Source organism: Hylobates moloch, unplaced genomic scaffold (assembly GCF_009828535.3).
Source record: "Hylobates moloch isolate HMO894 unplaced genomic scaffold, HMol_V3 SCAFFOLD_5, whole genome shotgun sequence".
In the NCBI taxonomy this organism is placed as follows: domain Eukaryota; kingdom Metazoa; phylum Chordata; class Mammalia; order Primates; family Hylobatidae; genus Hylobates; species Hylobates moloch.
The window spans coordinates 112,148,015-112,170,220 of record NW_026652280.1 but is presented as its reverse complement, the minus strand read 5'-3'; the positions used below and the strand labels follow the sequence as shown (position 1 = coordinate 112,170,220).

The window sequence follows — 22,206 nt, the reverse complement described above, 5'->3', positions numbered from 1 at the left end:
ACATGTTTATTTTAAATTTCCATGACAGTCATGAATTTGCCATTCTGAGACTATCTTCGCACTTTTGGAGATCATCCACTAAGCTGCTCCAGTGACTCTCCTGAAGGAGTTAGGTGAATTGCACTGCATGAGACATGCACCCCATGGGCTGCCTAAGTCCAGGCACATCTTTTGTTAGTTCTCAGAGTGGCTTCCAAGTGGCAATGGAACCTCAACTTCTTTGGTGAGCAAACTTTTAATATCAGCAGAAATTATGTTTTATTGTATGTCAGCTTAAACATAATTTTGAAGGTCTTGGAAAACATCAAACATAGAACTAATATTAAAGTGAGCTAATAAAAAGAAAATATTGGATACAAACATTGAGTACTAAGAATAATTTTAATTTATTTTCTTTTGCTTCTTATTTTAATATGCAATAGAGCAGCTATATCTTTCAGTCATTTTTGCCACTTTAAGAAAGTATAAAAGGATTGGGTGGCTGTAGAAAGTTGTGCTTTGTGTATTCAAGATCTTTGATGACCTGCTAAAATGCTTGTATATGACAGAAGTCAATTACCTATTCCCAATTTTCTGCAAAACAGAAATTAATTACTTTGATTAAAAGTAATAATAATATAGTTGGCTAAAACTATATCAGAACAATAGTAACAAGGAAAATAACCTGTATGTTTATTTTTCAAATGAAAATAGTCCTAAAGTAACAGTTTCTTCCAGTTAGAGGAAGAAAGAGCATAATGAAGGACAAAGCTTAAGCAGAATGAATTGCATTTGCCTTGGTTTAAAGCATCTGAGTCTAAAAAGAAATTATGAACTCTACTAAAATTTTGGCAAACTTTGGTCAGTTTTGATGGACCTGCTTTCTTGGTTTATTGATTAATGACTTCATTTACAACATGAAAGTTTACTAATTATCATCTCTGCAATCTGCCTACAGATAAAAAATTCCATGTCTTAGAATAATTTCCTGTGTTTTTGTTGACTTTATGATTATTTAAAAAAAACAGAAGTACTAAGTTTCTGTGGAGCTGTATTTTTTCTTTGGTTTATTTTTTAATATTTTATTATAATTAGGTTAAGTTGCTAAATGTTGCTCGTCAGTCACCCAAGACCCTCTCTACATCAAGTGATCAATTCTGTTCCTACGACCTTCTTGAATTTGCTCTCCCAAGATCAGGCCCTACATTTAGAACAAATAAAAAGTAATATTTTCAGAATATTATTTACACCTAGAACTATTAAGATGACCCCAAGGGCCCATGGAAAATAGCCATAAATTTTTATTTTACCTTATAACTAGGAGAGATTTTAGAAATAACTAGGTTTGTTTGGCATGCCAGTTATAGGCCAGGCATGGGACTCACACCTGTAATCCCAGCACTTTGGGAGGACAGGGCAAGAGGATTGCTTGAGTCCAGGAATTGAAGAACAGCTTGGGCAATATGGTGAGATACTGTCTCTACAAAAAAATAATAATTAGCTGGGCATGGTGGCTTATGCCTGTTGCCCCAGCTACTCAGGACACTGAGGTGGGAAGATTGCTTGAGTAAAGGAGGTTGAGACCACAGTGAGCTGGGATCATGCCACTCCACTTCAGCCTGGGTGACAGAGTGAGACCCTGTCTCAAAAAAAAAAAAAGTTCTGTATTGTACCCCAATGGGGAATTTTACTTTCCTACCGTATGATATAATTGGCCTCATCCTTCTAGTATTTCTCATCTACGAATAATTTTTGTTTTACTCTGATTCTTGCCAAACAGCTAAAAGGCTTTTAGAGGCTGTGTTTTCAACTAAGGAAAGTTTCAGAACCCCATGGAAAGGTTTGCATCAATAATTTTCAACTATTGATATTTGATATGGTTTAGCTCTGTGTCCCCATCCAAATCTCATCCTGTAGCTCCCATAATTCCCACCTGTTGTGGGAGAGACTCAGTGAGAGATAATTGAATCATGGGGTGGGACTTTCCTGTGGTGTTCTCATTATAGTGAATAAGTCTCACAAGATCTGATGGTTTTAAAAACAGGAGTTTCTGTGCACAAGCTCTCTCTCTTTGCCTGCCACCATCCATGTGAGATTTGACTTGCTCCTCCTTGCCTTCCTCAATGATTGTGAGGCCTCCCCAGCCATGTGGAACTGTAAGTCCATTAAACCTCTTTCTCTTCCCAGTCTTGGATATGTCTTTATCAGCAGCATGAAAATGGACTAATACAGTAAATTGGTACCAGGAGTGGGGTGGTGCTGAAAAGATACCTGAAAATGTGGAAGTGACTTTGGAACTGGGTAACAGGCAGAGGCTGGAAGTTTGGAGGGCTCAGAAGAAGACAGAAAAATGTGGGAAAGTTTGGAACTTCCTAGAGACTTGTTGAATGGCTTTGACAAAAATGCTAATAGTGATATGAACAATAAGGTCTAGGCTGAAGAGATCTCAGATGGCGATGAGGAACTTGTTGGGAACTGGAGTAAAGGTGACTCTTGCTATGTTTTATCAAAGAGACTGGTGGCATTTTGCCCCTGCCCTAGAGATTTGTGAAACTTTGAACTTGAGAGAGATGATTTTGGGTATCTGGCAGAATAAATTTCTAAGGAGTAAAGCATTCAAGAGGTGACTTTGGGTGTTGTTAAAAACATTCAGTTTTATAAGGGAAGCAGAGCATTAAAGTTTGGAAAGTTCACAGCCTGATGATGCAATAAAAAAGAAAGACCCATTTTTTGAAGAGAAATTCAAGCCCACTGCATAAATTTGCACAAGGAACGAGTTAATTAATGAATGTTAACCCCCAAGCAATGGGGAAATTGTCTCCAGGCATTCGGAGGTCTTCACAGCAGCCCCTCCCATCACAGGCTTGGAGGCCTAGGAGAAAAAGATGGTTTCCCAGGCCAGGCCCAGGGTCCCTCTGTTGTGTGCAGTCTAGGGACTTGATCTGCATTGCAGCCACTCCAGCCATGACTAAAAGGGGCCAAGGTACAGCTCAGGATGTTGCTTCAGAGGGTGGGAGCCCCAAGCCATGGCAGCTTCCATGTGGTGTTGAGCCTGCAAGGGCACAGAAGTCAATAATTGAGGTTTGAGAAACTCCACTGAGATTTCAGAGGATGTATGGAAATGCCTGGATGCCCAGGTAAAAGTTTGCTGCAGTGGTGGGGCCCTCATGGAGAACCTCTGCTAGAGCAGTATGGGAGGGAAATGTGGGTTTAGAGCCCTCAAGCAGAGTCCCTACCAGGGCACCACCTAGTGGAGTTGTGAGAAGAGGGCCACGGTCACCCAGATCCCAGAATGGTAGATCCACTGACAGTTTGCACTGTGCACTTGGAAAAGCCACAGACACTCAATGCTGGCCCATGGAAGCAGCTAGGAGAGGGGCTATAACCTGCAAAGTCACATGGTCGAAGTTGCCCAAGACCATGGGAACCCACCTCTTGCATCAGCGTGGCCTGGATGTGAGACATGGAGTCAAAGGAGATGACTTTGGTGCTTTAAGACTTGACTGCCGGGTTGGTTTTTGGACTTGCATGGAGCCTGTAGTCCCTTTGTTTTGACTAATTCCTCTCATTTGGAATGGCTGTATTTACCCAATGCCTGTACCCCCATTGTATCTAGGAAGTAACTAACTTGCTTTTGATTTTACAGGCTCTTAGGTGGAAGGCACTTGCATTGTCTCAGATGAGACTTCGGACTGTGGACTTTTGAGTTAATGCTGGAATGTGTTAAGACTTTGGGGCACTGTTGAGAAGGCATGATTGGTTTTGAAATGTGAGGACATGAGATTTGGGAGGCGCTGGGACAGAATGACCGAAATCTCATCTTGTAGCTCCCATAATTCCCATGTATTGTGAGAGAGGCCTGGTAGGAGATAACTGAATCATAGAGTTGGCACTTTCCTGTGCTGTTGTCATAATAGTGAATAAGTCTCACGAGATCTGATCATTTAAAAAATGGGAATTTCTGTGCACAAGCTCTCTTCTCTTATCTGCCACCATATGAGATGTGCCTTTCACCTTCTGCCATGATTGTGTGGCCTCCTCAGCCACATGGATGGAACTGTGAGTCCATTAAACCTCTTTCTTCTTTAAATTGACCAGTCTTGGATATGTCTTTATCAGCAGTATGAAAACAGAGTAATACAATATTTCAAAGAATAGATTCTTGAATACATAATTCCAAGATTACACTGCTTAGAGAACCTCAGACTGTACCAGTGGGCTAAGCAGGATTTCCATGTCTGGTTTTACTCAGGAAACAAACAGCTTTATGTAGACAAACTACTACTGATGGAAAACCCAGTAGCAAAGAGTTAATTACACTATTACATTAAGTCTCCTTTTCTCCAGGTTTTTTATCTTTACTGAATTTTTTGTTTTGTTTTTGGCCAAACAAACTTTTTGGTCAAAAAGTTATTCTTCACTGGTAGCAGCAATAATTGAGAATTTGGTTTTATGCACTCACAATTTGGGTTATTTTTCTAGATACATGACAGACATCTATTCTCTTTTGAGAGAGATGACAAATAATCCCATTTGACACCCCTTTTCCTTTATTTGTCCACTTTTATCGCAAATCAACTAAGTATTTGGTGCACACTGAGAAGAAAAAGAGATTTTTTATATCTGTAATTGTGATATTTTTGTTTTTGTGTCTATTTTTTATTACTCTCTAGAAAGCATTTATTAACATTTATTTTAATTTGCTTTCCGTATTCTGGAAAATAAACATAATACACAAAATGCAATAAAATGCCTTCTTCCCATTTCAAATAAATATAATTTGCTCTTGCAAAACATGTAATAATCTGTGTAATTCACTACAGTATATGTGTTAGTCCATTTTCACACTACTATAAAAAAAATACCTGAGACTGGGTAATGTATGAACAAAAGAGGTTTAATTGACTCAGTTTCACAGGCTTAACAGGAAGCATGACTGGAAGGCCTCAGGAAACTTACAATCATGGCAGCAGGAAAAGGGGAAGCAAGCATGTCTTACCATGGCAGAGCAGGAGAGATAGAGTGTGTGAGGGCATAAGTGCTACACACTTTCAAAAAAATGAGATGTCGTGAGAATTCACTCACTATCACAAGAACAAAAGGGAAGTCCACCCCCCATGATTCAATCACCTCCCAGCAGACTCTTCCTCCAACATGTGGGGATTAAAACTTGACATGAGATCTGGGTGGGGGCATAGAGCCAAACCATATCAATATACTATCAGGGAAATAAGGATAATCCCTAATTAAATTGTCACTTATTTTAATGACTCTCACAAACATTTTTTTCTGGAGAAAAAGAACACCATTGTCTGTGGGATTATATTGACTTGGAGACTGTTGCTTCTTGTTTGGAGAAGGTGAAGATAAACTCTTTTAAAAAGCATTTAGTGTCCACCAGACACAGTGGTACATATCTGTAATCCCAGCTCTTTGGGAAGCCGAGATGGGAGGATCACTTGAGGCCAGGAGTTTGAGATTACAGTGAACTCTGATTATGCCACTGCAGTCTACCTGAATGACAGAGGGAGACCCTGTCTTTAAAAATATATAATAAATTTAAAATGTGTGTGTGTGTGTGTGTGTTTAGTGTCAAAAAGAATCTTAGTTTTGGAGAAAAATAGCATCCAGGTCTTTGCTAAATCAACTAAATTGTGTGGTAACTTTCCTGTTAATACTTCCTAGAGACCAGACCACATTCTGAATAATGATTCCTGTGTATCACACTGGTAATTTTCAAATTAGTGGTTAAGTATTTGAATTCACAATTATGTATATGCTATTATATAAATCCAAAACAGAATTTTAAAGCTCCATTGACAGGAAAGGCTAAAAATAATGGTGCTATACAGGACAAATTTATCTTTTTTATAATTGTTATTATTAACATTACAAAAACTGAAATCTATTGAATTATAAAGACTTAACACAGGCTTATAAATGCATGTGTCCATGAGCACTTTAAGGCAATGTGTTTGTTTGCTCTTACAAGTGGTAAGAATATTTTAGTAACCAGCAAAAATTACATGTAGGTATTCACATTCACCAATCTTAAAAATTTTCTTTTGTGTAATCTATTCACACTCAAAAGAATATATCGCCAAGGAATGAAAGTCATTATTACTGTTTGCTTTCTTATGTTAGCAGTTGATTGGTATTTTATATACTATCTGGTAGAAGTAAATCAACATTTACTGTAGTTCCAGTCCCGCCATATGTGGCTCATTTACATGGATGCAGAAATGCTGATCAAACCATGCCACCTCAAAACATAACTGTGTTCAGTAAAAAAATCTTACACAGGCTATAAAGTGGGTATTAAATCTGTCCTCAGTATTATAAAGGGCATCAATTAGTGTCCAGCTGGTGACATAACATGATAACTTCTTTTCTTCATTTATAGGGGTAGAAAATTATATGCTCAGGCATTCTTTTATAGCAACATGTTTATTTCTACAAATTTCTGAAACAGTTAAGTGTGTACTCAAAAATTCACAAGTCCAATAAAACAAGTTTGTGGTTTCCTTCTTTGACATTCTTAATATTTACTCCATTTCAAAGGGTGTATTAAAATTTTTTGCCAAGGATGTATGTTCAAAGATCCTTGACAGGCTTGGTTTCGACAGTTCTACTGAGTGACATGAGTTGCTGAGAGATGCTTCAGGGATTTCATTTGGTCTATCTCAGGCTCCCTTCTCTAATAATACAGAGCCAAGAGCTAAGTAGTGGTGAGAATCATGGCCAGGTTTGTGTCACTTTAATGGAAATTCCCAGAAACCTTAGCACCTGTGATTGTTTGGTTCCTTTCAAAAGGAAACATTTTTCTTCCCACAGTCCTCTTGATAAAGGTCACTAAGATCTTCCTGGTGGGAATTCTCTAGCATAGCAGGATTCTGGGGGCTAGTCCAACTCTGTCATTTCCAACCAGTCATTGAAACATACCACTCCACAACACTTAAACTCCCACCGAAAACTCTCCAACCATGAGTAAGCCACTGGTATCCAGGTAAGTCATATTTGCCATTCTGGCTTTCAAAGTGACTACATCTAACCACTGTACTAGAACCACACATTTCTGTTCATATGTCCAAATGCCACTAGCCTCAGCCTCCTGGATAGCTGGGACTATAGGCATGTGCCACCAAACCCAGCTAATTTTTTTCATATTTTTGGTAGAGATGGGATGTCACCATGTTGGCCAGGATGGTCTTGATCTCTTGACCTCGTGATCCACCCACCTCGGCCTCCCAAAATCCTGGGATTACAGGTGTGAACCACCACTCCCAGCCAGAAATAATTAGATTTATTTGATGTCCATCTACTATAACAGTTACATGGGAAGAGTTGTCAAATCAGAAAAGACAACCAATCTGCCCTAGGCTAAATTTGCATAGGTAAATGCATAGGTAAAATGATATGCAAATACATACATTTGCATAGGTAAAGTGATGTTTGTATAAATATTTCAGGAATTATAAATTTTACAAGAACTTCCTGGATATTTCTCAATATTCCTTGCTACCATAATAGAATTTTTTTCTTTTTTTATTATTATTATATTTTAAGTTCTAGGGTACATGTGCAGAACGTGCAGGTTTGTTACATAGGTATACATGTGCCATGTTGGTTTGCTGTACCCATTAACTCATCATTTACATTAGGTATTTCTAATGCTATCTCTCCCACAGCCCCCCACCCCATGATAGGTCCCAGTGTGTGATATTCCCCTCCCTGTGTCCCTGTGTTCTCATTGTTCAACTCCCACTTATGAGTGAGAATATGTGGTGTTTGGTTTTCTGTCCTTGTGATATTTTACTGAGAATGATGGTTTCCAACTTCATCCATGTCCCTACAAAGGACATGTGAACTCATCCTTTTTATGGCTGCATAGTATTCCATGGTGTGTATGTGCCATATTTTCTTTATCCAGTCGATTATTGATGGACATTGGGTTGGTTTCAAGTCTTTGCTATTGTGAATAGTGCCACAATAAATATACATGTGCATGTGTCTTTACAGTACCATGATTTATAATCCTTTGGGTATATACTCAGTAATGGCATTGCTGTGTCAAATGTATTTCTATTTCTAAATCCTTGAGGAATTGCCACACTGTCTTCCACAATGGTTGAACTAATTTACACTCCCACCAATAGTGTAAAAGCATTCCTATTTCTCTACATCCTCTCCAGCATCTGTTGTTTCCTAACTTTTTAATGATCACCTTTCTAACTGGCATGAGACGGTATCTCATTGTGGTTTTGATTTGCATTTCTCCAATGGCCAGTGATGATGAGCATTTTTTGATATATCTGTTGGCTGCATAAATGTCTTCTTTTGAGAAGTGTCTGTTCATACCCTTTGCACACTTTTCAATGGGTTTATTTTTATCTTGTAAATTTGTTTAAGTTCATTGTAGATTCTGGATATTAGCCCTTTGTCAGATGAGTAGATTGCAAAAATTTTCTCCCATTCTGTAGGTTGGCTGTTTACTCTAATGATAGTTTCTTCTGCTCTGCAGAAGCTGTTTAATTAGATCCCATTTGTGAATTTTGGCTTTTGTTGCCATTGCTTTTGGTATTTTAGTCATGAAGTCTTTGCCCATGCCTATGTCCTGAATGGTATTGCCTAGGTTTTCTTCTAGGGTTTTTATGGTTTTAGGTCTTACATTTAAGTCTTTAATCCATCTTGAATTAATTTTTGTATAAGGCATAAGGAAGGGATCCAGTTTCAGGTTTCTACATATGACTAGCCAGTTTTCCCAGCACCATTTATTAAATAGGGAATTTTTTCCCCATTGCTTGTTTTTTCAGGTTTGTCAAAGATCAGATGGTTGTAGATGTGTGGTGTTAATTCTGAGGCCTCTGTTCTGTTCCATTGGTCTATCTCTCTCTGTTTTTGTACCAGTACCATGCTGTTTTGGTTACTGTAGCCTCGTAGTATAGTTCAAAGTCAGATAGTGTGATGCCTCAAGCTTTGTTCTTTTTGCTTATGATTGTCTTGGCTATGTGGGCTCTTTTTTGGTTCTATATGAAATTTAAAGTAGTTTTTTCCAAATCTGTGAAGAAAGTCAGTGGTGGCTTGATGGGGATAGCATTGAATCTATAAATTACCTTAGGCAGTATGGCCATTTTCATGATATTGCTTCTTCCTATCCATGAGCATGGAACGTTCTTCCATTTGTTTGTGTCCTTTCTTATTTTGTTGAGCAGTGGTTTGTAGTTCTCCTTGAAAAGGTCCTTCACATCCCTTGTAATTTGGATTCCTAGGTATTTTATTCTCTTTGTAGTAAATGTGAATGGGAGTTCATTCATGATTTGGCTCTCTGTTTTTAGTGTATAGGAATTCTTGTAATTTTTGCACATTGATTTTCTATACTGAGACTTTGCTGAAGTTGCTTATCAGCTTAAGGAGATTTTGGGCTGAGATGATGGGGTTTTCTAAATATACAATCATGTCATCTGCAAACAAAGACAATTTGACTTTCTCTTTTCCTAATTGAATACCTTTTATTGCTTTTTCTTGCCTGATTGCTCTGGCCAGAACTTCCAATACTACATTGAATAGGAGTAGTGAGAGAGGGCATTCTTGTCTTGTGCTGGTTTTCAAAGGGAATGCTTCCAGTTTTTGCCCATTTGGTATGATATTGGCCATGGGTTTGTGATAAATAGCCCTTATTATTTTGAGATACATTCCATTAATACCTAGTTTATTGAGAGTTTTTAGCATGAAAGGCTGTTGAACTTTCTCAAAGGCCTTTTCTGCATCTATTGAGATAATGATGTGTTTTTGTCATTGGTTCTGTTTATGTGATGGATTATGTTTATTGATTTGCATATGTTGAACCAGCCCTGCATCCCAGGGATGAAGAAAACTTGATCATGATGGACAAACTTTTTTATGTGCTGCTGGATTCAGTTTGCCAGTATTTTATTGAGGATTTTTGCATCAATATTCATCAGATATATTGGCCTAAAATTATCTTTTCCTGTTGTGTTTCTACCAGGCTTTGATATCAGGATGATGCTGGTCTCATAAAATGAGTTAGGGAGGATTCTCTCTTTTTCTATTGATTGGAGTAGTTTCAGAAGGAATGGTATCAGCTCCTCTTTGTACCTTGGATAGAATTTGGCTATGAATCCATCTGGTCCTGGACTTTTTTTGGTTGGTAGACTATTAATTATTGGATCAATTTCAGAACCTGTTATTGGTCTATTCAGAGATTCAACTTCTTCCTGGTTTAGTCTTGGGAGGATGTATGTGTCCAGGAATTTTTCCATTTCTTCTAGATTTTCTAGTTTATTTGCATAGAGGTGTTAATAGTATTCTCTGATGGTAGTTTGTATTTCTGTGGGATCAGTGGTGACATCCCCTTTATCATTTTTTATTGCATCTATTTGATTCTTCTCTCTTTTCTTCTTCATTAGTCTTGCTAGCAGTCTTAGTATTTTGTTGATCTTTTCAAAAAACGAGCTCCTGGATTCATTGATTTTTTTTGAAGGGTTTTTTTTTTTTTGTGTCTCTATCTCCTTCAAGTTCTGCTCTGATCTTAGTTATTTCTTGTCTTCTGCTAGCTTTTGAATTTGTTTGCTCTTGCTTCTCTAGCTCTTTTAATTGTGATGTTAGGGTGTCAATTTTAGATCTTTCCTCCTTTCTATAGTGGGCATTTAGTGCTATAAATTTCCCTCTACACACTGCTTTAAGTGTGTCCCAGAGATTCTGGTACTTTGTGTCTTTCTTCTCATTGGTTTCAAAGAACATCTTTATTTCTGCCTTAATTTCATTATTTACCTAGTAATCACTCAGGAGCAGGTTGTTCAGTTTCCATGTAGTTGTGCGGTTTTGAGTGCGTTTCTTAATCCTGAGTTCTAATTTGATTGCACTGTGGTCTGAGAGAGAGTTTGTTGTGATTTCGGTGCTTTTACATTTGCTGAGGAGTGTTTTACTTCCAATTATGTGGTCAGTTTTATAGTAAGTGTGATGTAGTGCTGAGAAGAATGTATATTTTGTTAATTTGGGGTGGAGAGTTCTGTAGATGTCTATTAGGTCTGCTTGTTCCACAGCTGAGTTCAAGTTCTGGATATCCTTGTCAATTTTCTGTCTCACTGATCTGCGTAATATTGACAGTGGGGTGTTAAAGTCTCTCATTATTATTGTGTAGGAGTGTAAGTCTCTTTTTAGGTCTCTAAGAACTTGCTTTATGAATCAGAGTGCTCCTGTATTGGGTGCATATATATTTATGATAGTTAGCTCTTCTCATTTCACTGATCCCTTTAACGTTATGTAATGGCTTTCTTTGTCTCTTTTGATTTTTGTTGGTTTAAAGTCCGAGACCAGGAAGGCAATCCATGCTTTTTTTGCTTTCCATTTGCTTGGTAGATCTTCCTCCATACCTTTATTTTGAGCCTGTGTGTTTCTTTGCATGTGAGATGGGTCTCCTAGATACAGCACACCGATGGATCTTGACTCTTTATCCAATTTGCCAGTCTGTGTCTTTTAATTGGGTCATTTAGCCCATTTACATTTAAGATTAATATTGTTATGTGTGAATTCTATCCTGTAATTATGATGCCAGCTTGTTAATTTGCCTGTTAATTAATGCAGTTTCTTCACAGTGTCGATGGTCTTTACAATTTGGCATGTACTGGTTGTTCCTTTCCATGTTTAGTGCTTACTTCAGGAGATCTTATAAATCAGGCCTGGTGGTGACAAAATCTCTCAGCATTTGCTTGTCTGTAAAGGATTTTATTTCTCCTTCACTTATTAAGCTTATTTTTGCTGGATATGAGATTCTGGATTGAAAATTATTTTCTTTAAGAATGATGAATATTGGCCCCCAGTCTCTTCTGGCTTGTAGGGTTTCTGCAGAGAGATCCACTGTTAGTCTGATCGGCTTCCCTTTGTGGGTAACCTGACCTTTCTCTCTGGCTGCCCTTAACATTTTTTTATTTTTTTGAGACAGAATCTCACTCTGTCACCCAGGCTGGAGTGCAGTGGCACGATCTCAGCCCACTGCAAGCTCCATCTCCTGGGTTCACGCCATTCTCCTGCCTCAGCCTCCTGAGTAGCTGGGACTACAGGCGCCTGCCACCATGCCCAGCTAATTTTTTTGTGTTTTTTAGTAGAGATAGGGTTTCACCATGTTAGCCAGGATGGTCTCAATCTCCTGACCTTGTGATCTGCCCACCTCAGCCTCCCAAAGTGCTGGGATTACAGGTGTGAGCCACCATGTCTGGCCCTTGGCTGTCCTTGATATTTTTTCCTTCATTTCAGCCTTGGTGAATCTGATGATTATTTGTCTTGGGATTGCTTTTCTCAAGGAGTATCTTTGTGGTGTTCTCTGTATTTCCTGAATTTGAACTTTGGCCTGCCTTACTAGATTGGGGAAGTTCTCCTGGATAATATCCTGAAGAGTGTTTTCTAACTTGGTTCCATTCTCCCTGTCACTTTCAGCTACACCAATCAAACACAGATTTGGTCTTTTCACATAGTCCCACATGTCTTGGAGGCTTTGTTCATTCCTTTTCACTCTTTTTTCTCTAATCTTGTTTTTATGCTTTATTTCATTAATTTGATCTTCAATCACTGATATTCTTTCTTCCGTTTGATCAAATCTGCTATTGAAGCCTGTGTATGCTTCACGAAGTTCTCGTACTGTGGTTTTCAACTCCATCAGGTCATTTCAGCTCTTGTCTACACTGATTATTCTAGTTAGCCATTTTCTAACCTTTTCTCAAGGTTTTTAGCTTCCATGCAATGAGTTAGAACATGCTCCTTTAGCTCAAAGAGGTTTGTTAATACCGACCTTCTGAAACCTACTTCTGTCAAATTGTCAAGCTCATTCTCCATCCAGTTTTGTTTTTTTGGCAAGGAGTTGTGTTCCTTTTGAGGAGAAGAGGCATTCTGGTTTTTGGAATTTTCAGCCTTTCTGCTCTGGTTTCTCCCCATCTTTGTGGTTTTTATCTACCTTTGGTCTTTGATGTTGGTGACCTATGGTTGGAGTTTTGGTGTGGATGTCCTTTTTGTTGATGTTGATGCTATTCCTTTCTGTTTGTTAGTTTTCCTTCTAACAGACAGGTCCCTCAGCTGCAGGTCTGTTGGAGTTTGATGGAGGTTCACTCCAGACCCTTTTCGCCTGGGTATCACCAGCAGAGGCTGCAGAACAGCAAATATTGCTACCTGATCCTTCCTCTGGATGCCTTCTCCCAGAGGGGCACCCACCTGTATGAGGTGTCTGTCAGCCCCTACTGGGAGGTGTCTCCCAGTCAGGCTTCATGGGCATCAGGGACCCACTTGAAGAGGCAGTCTGTTATTGGAGCTTGAATACTGTGCTGGGAGAACCATGCTCTCTTCAGAGCTGTCAGGCAGGGACATTTAAGTCTGCAGAAGCTGTCTGTTGCCTTTTGTTCAGATATGCCCTGCCCCCAGAGGTAGAATCTAGAGAGGCAGTAGGCCTTGCTGAGCTGCGGTGGGCTCTGCCCAGTTTGAGGTCCCCTGCTGCTTTGTTTACACTGTGAGCATAGAACCACCTACTGAAGCCTCAGCAATGGTGAACACTCCTCCCCTCTCCAGCATCCCAGGTGGATCTAAGACTGCTGTGCTAGCAGCAAGCAAGCCTCTGTGGGCTTGGGACTTGCCAAGCCAGGCACTGGAGGGAATCTCCTGGTCTGCCAGTTGCGAAGACCATGGGAAAAGCACAGTATTTGAACAGGAGTGTACCGTTCCTCCAGGTACAGTCACTCACGGCTTCCCTTGGCTAGGAAAGGGAAATTCTTCTGACCTCTTGTGCTTCCCAGGTGAGGCAATGCCCCATCCTGCTTCTGCTCACCCTCCATAGGCTGCATCCACTGTCCAACCAGTCCCAATGAGATGAACCAGGTACCTCAGTTGGGAATGCAAAAATCACCTATCTTCTGCATCGTTTTGCTGTGAGCTGTAGACTGGAGCTGTTCCTATTCAGCCACCTTGGAAGTGTCCTGTAATCATATGTTTTACCCTCAGAATAACACCAATCAAAAGTCTAATAATATAGCTCTGCTGCCATTTCCTATATTTACCAGAGTCCTGGAGGTACTTTGTCTGATATTAGGTCACCTTATCTGTAATAATTTTATATATTATTGAAATATTTAATTGGCCACAATCTTACTTCTTTAGTTTGCATAAAGCATCTTCTAGGCAAGTTGGGATGCAGATCAGACTTATTCTTGGAGTTTTATAAAAATATAAATGTCCAGCCCCTACTCCATACTTACTGAATTTTTTAAATTAATATTCTCAGAAAAAAATGATGTCTCAGGATTATTATATGTTGACCTCAAGATTTTTAAAATCTTTACATGCCTTGAAACAAGCAAATTTCCTCAACAGTTGCATTTTTTATTTTACAAACATTCATCAGAACTTTTAGGTTTGAAAATTATTCGTTATAAAATAGACCAGGCACAGTGGTTCAAGACTGTAATTCCAGCACTTTGGGAGTATGAGATGGGTGAATCACTTGAGGTCAGGAGTTGGAGACCAGCCTGGCCAACATGATGAAACCTCATCTCCACTAAAAATACAAAATTAGCCAGGTGTTGTGGCACATGCCTATAATCCCAGCTACTTGGGAGGTTGAAGCATGAGAACCACTTGAGTCTGGGAGGCAGAGAATGCAGTGAGCTGAGATTGCACCACTGCACTCAAGCCTGGGCAACAGAGTGAGATTCTGTCTCAAAAAAATAGTTATAAAATAACTGCAGCCATTAAGCCTCTGTTATGCAAGTGAATGGAGAAAACCCAAATGAAAATAAGCAAAGCCTATTTATCCTGAGCTTACTATAGCAAAGGAGTCAGCCACTGTCACTTGCATTTTGACAGAGATTCAAAGACAGGCAGAGGAGTGAGAGAGCTTTACAGTGGGAAGAGGGAAGGCTTCAAGTGTGCCCTTACTAAAGGCTGTTGGCCTGGAGAAGTTGTAGGTGGGCCAGCTGGAAGTGGGACATCCTGTGTGATTGGTTTGGGGAACATACTTGGCTTTCTCTGGTTGGTTCTAAAATTGGTAGCAGGAGTAAAAATTAGGGAAACTATCAGTTATGAATCACGTCCTGGCCATTTGAGGACAATTGCTTCCAGGGTTATCATCTGATTTCTTGGACTGGTTGCTACAGAAAGTAGGTTGGCTTCCCAGGCTGGTTGCCAGAGTCGTGGGTCAGTTCCACTTGTATAGTTTGGTCCATAGAATTGCCTGTCTCATTGTCATTTACAGATAGCTTTTGTTTCATCCAGATACTTGCTTAAAGTTTCTGCTAAAAGCTACAGGTCAGCATTTGTTTCTCCAATAAAGAACATCACAGTGCTTGCCTTGAGAAAAAGGACTATACAAACTATGAATACTTCAAAGAATAGACTTTTAGGTCCAAGATTCTGTGCTGACATTGCTTAGACAACTTTCATTCCACAGCAGTGGAATGAGTCAGAATTTTCAGAATCATTTTTAGTCTAGAAATAGATAGCTTCATGAAAGCAGACTGCTAACCCAAGATCTAACATAAAAATTAATTACATAAGACTGAATAAACTGATGAGGGAAATTTTTTGGTAACTGTTTATTTTTTATATTGTTGGTATTGTTTTAGTGGTCTATCTTCCATATGTATATGTAGAACATATAGATACAGATATAGATATAGATATGTATTCTATCTCTTCCTGAGCTTTCTGGATCCAAAAAAAATTAATAAACTCAATTTCTGTAAACTCAAGTAAAAAATTTAAAATGATACCTGATTATTCCTGAACCCCAGATCAGAAATTCTAAATTATGAGTCTCCTTGCTTTCTGTGGCAACATAGTTATTTGCATAGGTTCTTACCAGGATATGATTGGACAAATCATGCACCATTTGCTGAAGTGTCACATTTGAGAATAATCCTCACTGAATTCAGTATGACCAGCCACTTTTGAGGAAGAAGGGTTGACTTTACTTATAGAGCTGGTGCATACAAATTCCCCCTGGGAATATGGTCCTGGTTTATAAAGTCTCATTCTCAAAGGCAGTAAGGAAGATCACTTCCTGGAAAGCCTGGGACTTTAGCAAATTTAGGGGACCTTAAGAAGACAGGGATTTGCTCAAATATATAGGTAGCACAGGTGAAGTCTGGTGGAGAGAGTTTCTTGGATTTGACCTTGTAGTGATAGAGACAGGAGACAGCCAAGTGTCCCCCGCCCCCAGCACTGGTGAAAGCCTGCCTTCAACCTTAAAACAGCCTGAAGGCTTAAAAACCAGACTGCAGGTCCCAGATGAAGCCTGCCCTTTCCTGACTGATTCTTTCTGAACAATGCCCACCTGAGCACTGGGCAGACAGGGTGGAGCCTCTGGAAGTTCATGTTATTTGCAGTGGGGAGGAGCATGGCCTCTCCTGTTCCTGTGTAGCAACCTGAGATTCAATCTGTGAGGTGAGAAAGCTGCTAACAGAATCCTCGCTAGCTTTGTTGAGAGTTATTTTTCCTTTTTGCCCAATAAATCCTATTTTTTCTCACCCTTATATGTGTCTGTGAGCCTAATCTTTCCTGGTTGTGTGAAAAGAGCCCTGTTTTAGCTGAACTAAGGAGAAAGTTCTGCAACATTTTTGGCACCCAACATGGGGCTTGAGGAAGGGCGAGTAACGTGCAAACCAAAAAATCTTTTTTCCTTTTGCGTCTAAGCTTTTTTGTCCCTGGACTTCTTCTGAGGGTAGAGGAATTCATGCCCCCACCGCACATTGCTCCTAGGGTAGGGAATGTTGGCCTTTTCCTTCTCTTTTTGGGATGGATGGGTGAACCAGTGGCTCCCCAACTCCCTTCTTAAGTTTTTCTCCCTGCTGGAGGAACCCATTGGCATATGAATAAGAAGTTCTTCCCCCAGGCGTCTTTCCAACCCTGCACTTTAATTTCTTTTTCCTTTTCTCTACCCTGTCAGCAGTTAACTTTTATGGGAGAGGCTTTTTTCTTTTTAGAAAATATTTTTCTAGGCTAGGACCCCAACTATCACTGTTTATATTCTCTGTAAAGTTTTAATTTTGAAAAAGAATTTGTGAGGTTGGTCTTAAGCTGTAGCCAATCTGGTGTGCTTTGCATGACTTTTTCTATGGTCAGTGGCAAGCTTTGCTGTAGGCTTTCATTTTGTTTTACATCCTTGGGAGTATGACCTGTAACTACGTAGCAATGTTTTGCTTAGCCTCCGCCATTTCACAATGGCAGCTGGATTCACTTTTGGCTTAGGGTATGAGTCCTTTCTGGTTTGATATCTGTGCAACCTTTGTATTTGTTGATTCTCTTCCCCTCCACCATGAACCACCTTGGATTTTCCTTTCTCTGAGCCTTTAATGAAGTTTGAAAGCCAGAATTATTGGCCACTTGGTGTGGCTAAAGTCAGGTAATAGGGGATTTAAAAGGATTTTCTTAAATAGCATTCAGCTTAATTAAAAGTGGGTACACAAGATATAGGTATATTTAAAAGGCCTTTATTTTTTTCTTTACTTTGACCTTGTTTTGCTGGAAAAGATTAGTTTTTGGTTGACTGAATTATTTGTTTCCATTTTACTTTGCCACTTTTCATGCATGCACAAAAGGAGAGAGACCTCTGTTTTTCTCATGAAACCCCAGGAATTAAAGGCAGATCAATCTCTCTCAAAATCTGTTTTTGACTCACAGTTATGCCTGTCTATTAAAAGGCCTTAAAAGTGGAATTTTTCCTAACCTTGTCTCTTAAAGGGCTCCACTCAGAGGTCAATAATCCAATTAGGAGATTGGCAAACAAAAAATCTTATGGCTGCTGGATTTTCTTCTGCCTGTCTCTGTAGTTATGTATGTGATGTCTATAAAAAAGAGCTCTAATTAATTGGCCTAAAGGAATACAAGTGCTTGGATCAAATATTTTTTAAAGGGAAGATAAAAGCTGTGGTACCTTTTAGTTCACATGACTTTAATCTTTGAGAAATAAAAACAGCCATAAAAATTATTGGTAAAATGCAGATATCATCAAAATGTAAATAGGTAAATTATGCAGGTAAGATACTAGGTTTGCTAAATGTTTTAAGGTTATAAACTGCCTTTAAGAATTTTCAACTTGCTGGCTTCACCATTGGTAAGGACTGGGATATATGGAATTAACCATGCCCTTAATTATGCTGGAAGGAGTCAAATCTTGGCTGCATCCAGCACATAATTAAAACAACTTACCAGGTTTTACATTAAAGTTAGAATTGCTAGGAGTTACCATTATAACATGTAATCAAAACTACTAGAAATAGATTTACAAGTGAAGTGTGTAAGAACAGTAAGATGAGTTTTCAGTAAAAGATTATAAGAAGGCATGGAAATGTAAATTCTTACCTAGGGTTAAAGGATTGCTTTTAATTAGATAATATAAACCTGGATGTTTGAAAAAAAAATGATGGAAGGATTCTCAAAGTTAATCTTGCAAAAAATTCCATGTGTGAACATACTGACTAAATTCAAAATGGTATTACATGGTTTTTCTGTAAATTGAGCATTGAAATAAAAGTACAACAATGTAATCTGAAGGCACTAATCTGCTCTTTAGCAAAATTTGTAAAGGGTTATATAAGGTTTTTGCTTTTTAAAATTTTGTGTCATTTTGGCAAAATAAATTGTAATCTGGAATTCTATCTCATGACAGCAAGTGTTTTAAACCTCTAACATATTTAAGAAGCTTCCCAAAATCAAACTTCAGTTTCAAAATTGTCTTTCCTGATGCCTGGCTTTTGGATGCTACAGAGGGCCCCTGAAGTATCCAGAAGAGAGGGAAACAAGATTACTGAATGTGTTTAGTTACATGGGATTGCCAAAATAGTGTTCAATCTTCTTCCAGTTATATTTTGGTGAATAATACTAACATATGTTTCATAATTGTATGGGATTTCTAAAATTCTAATGTCTAAAGTATATACTATCAATTATAATTAAGGTTGTTAATTTACTGTAAACCACAGAGATAACCAAACTTCTTTGTCAATTGTGTTTCTAACTGCAACTACTCTGGACATTTTGTTATTCACAGACAATTGCTGTCTTGTTTTGATCCTTTTCAAAAATGGCTTATAATAAGCTATAGGACTCTGACAGGTGCTCTTGAATACAAGTTTCTGATAAATTTGGAGATTTTAACACTTGAATGAAGAAAAAACACACAGGACTCTTGAAGAGCTAAAATGTTCATGAATATCAAGTGAAACAAGAGTTAGCTAAATGGACTGAAATATAACACTGAAGCAATCTTTTTGACTTTTTTTTGGAATAATGCTGATCCTCGTTATGTTTTTCAGAGTCAAGGAAACTTATTTTGAACTACTTATGGCCTTTAATAATTGAGTAAGGTATACTCCTGTGAACAAAATTTGGAGCATATTTGTTTCTCTCTCTCTTTGCCTGGCTTCTCCACAATTTGGAAACTAGTTGTACATATTATTAACTTATGGCAATATAGTTGTTTGCATCACTGCAATAAGAATCCATTTTCTTTTGCAACTGGATGCAATTGGAGAAACTGGTTGTTTTACCAAGGCTTTAACTGGAAAGGTATGCTTCCCTTTAAGGAGTCAAGTTCAACTTGCAGTGCCAATAAAAGCCCATTGGGAAAACTGACCTCATACCCTTGTCTATGCAGTCCCTGTACAGGGTTCCTGGTCTGTGGTAAGTAAAGAATATCACTTTCGGACAGGCCCAGGAGCTCCAAGTTTATCTTGGGACCTTAAGAAAAGAGGATTACCCAACTCATAGGTACTTAAGGAAAAAAACTCATGGCTGGGCTTGGCTTTAAAAGGTCTTATCTGAGATTCTTGTGGAACAGAGTTTCATCAAAGCCAATATAAAGCCTTATGTAGAAATAATTATTATTGCTGCTCTTCGTACAAATAATCAGGCCAAGTATAAGACTAACTTCTATTTTGCAAAGAAGTCAGTCCTATCACGATTTGTTTTTGTAACAAAAATGAGGACTGGAGAGAGAGAAATTATATTTCAAAACTTATCATACATTTGTCATTAGATTCTAGACTCATTAGCTGTTTTTAAGTTTTTGCCTACATTTTAGACTAACTCTGCTTCTTCCTATGAACTAGCTAGCAATTTCTGGCTGCAACTCAGAAAGAACAAAAGGGATGGATGATGTAAAAATCTGGATCAATATTCTAGTTTTGAGTAATCATCCTGCTAATCCTGCCAGATGATGTGAATAAATAGGGTGCCCATCACCCGGAGGTTTCCTTTTTGGGAAAGTAAGACCAAAGGTGCTAACCAAAGTCAAGCCCCATGCACCCAAATCTTAGCAAGCATAACTATAGTCACCAGTTATCTGGGCATGTCACAAAACATCCTTTTCTCTTTCTTGTTGGAGGAGGACACAATTCCACAGCTTCACCTTAGCATTCAGCTTATGATAAGGAGTCCATACAACCCTCCCATCTCCCCACCACAAGACACATTTTTGTACTGAACTCAATTCCAAGCTTTCGGTTAAAGCCCTAGAAATGAAAACTGGATCTGAGGGATCCAGAGGCAGACAATAATGGAGGTTAAAAGGCAGAGTACAGATAAGTGTGACTGATTCCTGCCAATTAAGCCAAGCTTCCCATTTCATGGATAAAGGTCACACTAGTGTCCATTGCATAAATGAAATCTAGGGAATTCAAAGGCTACTGACAACAGGAGAGATTCAGTGTACGTGGGTAAGAGCAGATACTCCCACCCCTTAGGCCCCTCTGTTAACCTGGGTGAAAGCCACTTTGACACCCATGGGCAGCACCCTGTTACGGTCACTGGGACTTGGTGATAAAAGGATGGTGAAAAGAAAGAGGAATGCCTCACTTTCCCTCCCTCATGTACCCCAGGTATTCACTAGGAAGAGAAGGGAGCCAGGGATGCCTTGCTCCTCTTCTTCTAGATGAATAGCTGTTCATCTTCAGTCTGTACCACTTTTGAATGCATCCTGAACCCTTGGGACTCCTTTGAAAAAAAAATTCTTCTTTTATCCTTTCTCTTCTTCCCTCTCTTCACTGATAAGTAACTGTGTCTCCATACTATGGGACACTCCTTTGGATGCATCCTCCAAAGTAGGAAAAGTTAATTTCCCAAACCTTAAACTGGTTAGAATTGGGCTAGGGGAAGGGAACCCAGAAGCTTGACATGCCAGCAAAAAGGCAAATTTTTTTTTCCAGTCAGGCTTTTGCCTCCTCCCCATCCCTGTACAAACTGGTAAAAGGCCTTGGAATTTTTTAGCTGTCCTTAACCACCCCTCTTGTTTCATTTTGATACATATCTTCTAATAACCCACTTTGTCTCTTCTCACCTTCGGGCCATCAAACTCCAAACAGTCACGCAACCAGAGCATCAGATGATGGCCCCTTCTGCCAGGGACCCTTAGATAGGCCTCTGAGGGAGATCTGACTGCTGTTTTCCCAAAACAGCACCCCCTGTCAGCAGGAAGGAGTTAAGATCAATCTTCATGCTTATCCTTATCCTTATTCTAACAGCAGTTAAATGTGCTTCTTTAGTGGGGGTAATGATAGACACAGGAGGCAGCCAAGGGTTCCCTGCACTCCCCAGCAAACCCCATCTTCAAGCCTGAAACAGCCTGAAGGCTGAAACACCAGACTGCCAGTTCTGGATGAAGCTCGCCCTTTCCCACTTTATTCTTTCTGAATAATGCCCACCTGTGCAGTAGGAGGATGGGGTGGAACCTCAGGAAATTTGTGCCATTTGCAGTGGGGAGGAGCTCGGCCTCTCCTGTTCCTGTGTGGTGACCTGGGACTTGATCTATGAGACAGGAAACGTGCTAGCAGAACTCTGTCACTTTGCTGAGAGTTATTTTTTCTTTTTCCTTTTTGCCCTATAAATTCCATTTTCCTCACCCTTCTGTGTGTTCGCGAGCCTAATCTTTCCTGGTCATGTGACAAGAGCCCAGTTTTGGCTGAACTAAGGAGAAAGTTTTGCAACAGTAGTATGCTGTTTCCTCTGCCTAAAATCTCTCTCTACTTAAACCTCTCCATCAGAAGGATTTCCACACCAAACCAAAACATCCTTCCAGACCCAGCTCAAATGCCTCCTCAGGGAAGCCTTCCCTCATTCCTTCTCTATCCAGAAGACCTCTCCCTCCCAGATTCTCAGTGCACTTCCATGTTTTTAGTTATCCTGAGAGGCTGAGGGCAAAGAACAGCAGATTACACAACATAGGAGCTGAAAATA

At 39.3% G+C, this 22,206-nt stretch overlaps 1 pseudogene; it reads right to left on the bottom strand.

Annotated features, from left to right (window-relative positions):
* Positions 1–6,524: 6,524 nt before the first annotated feature.
* LOC116810613 (tetraspanin-12-like) lies at positions 6,525–7,601 on the bottom strand (annotated as a pseudogene).
* Positions 7,602–22,206: the final 14,605 nt, after the last annotated feature.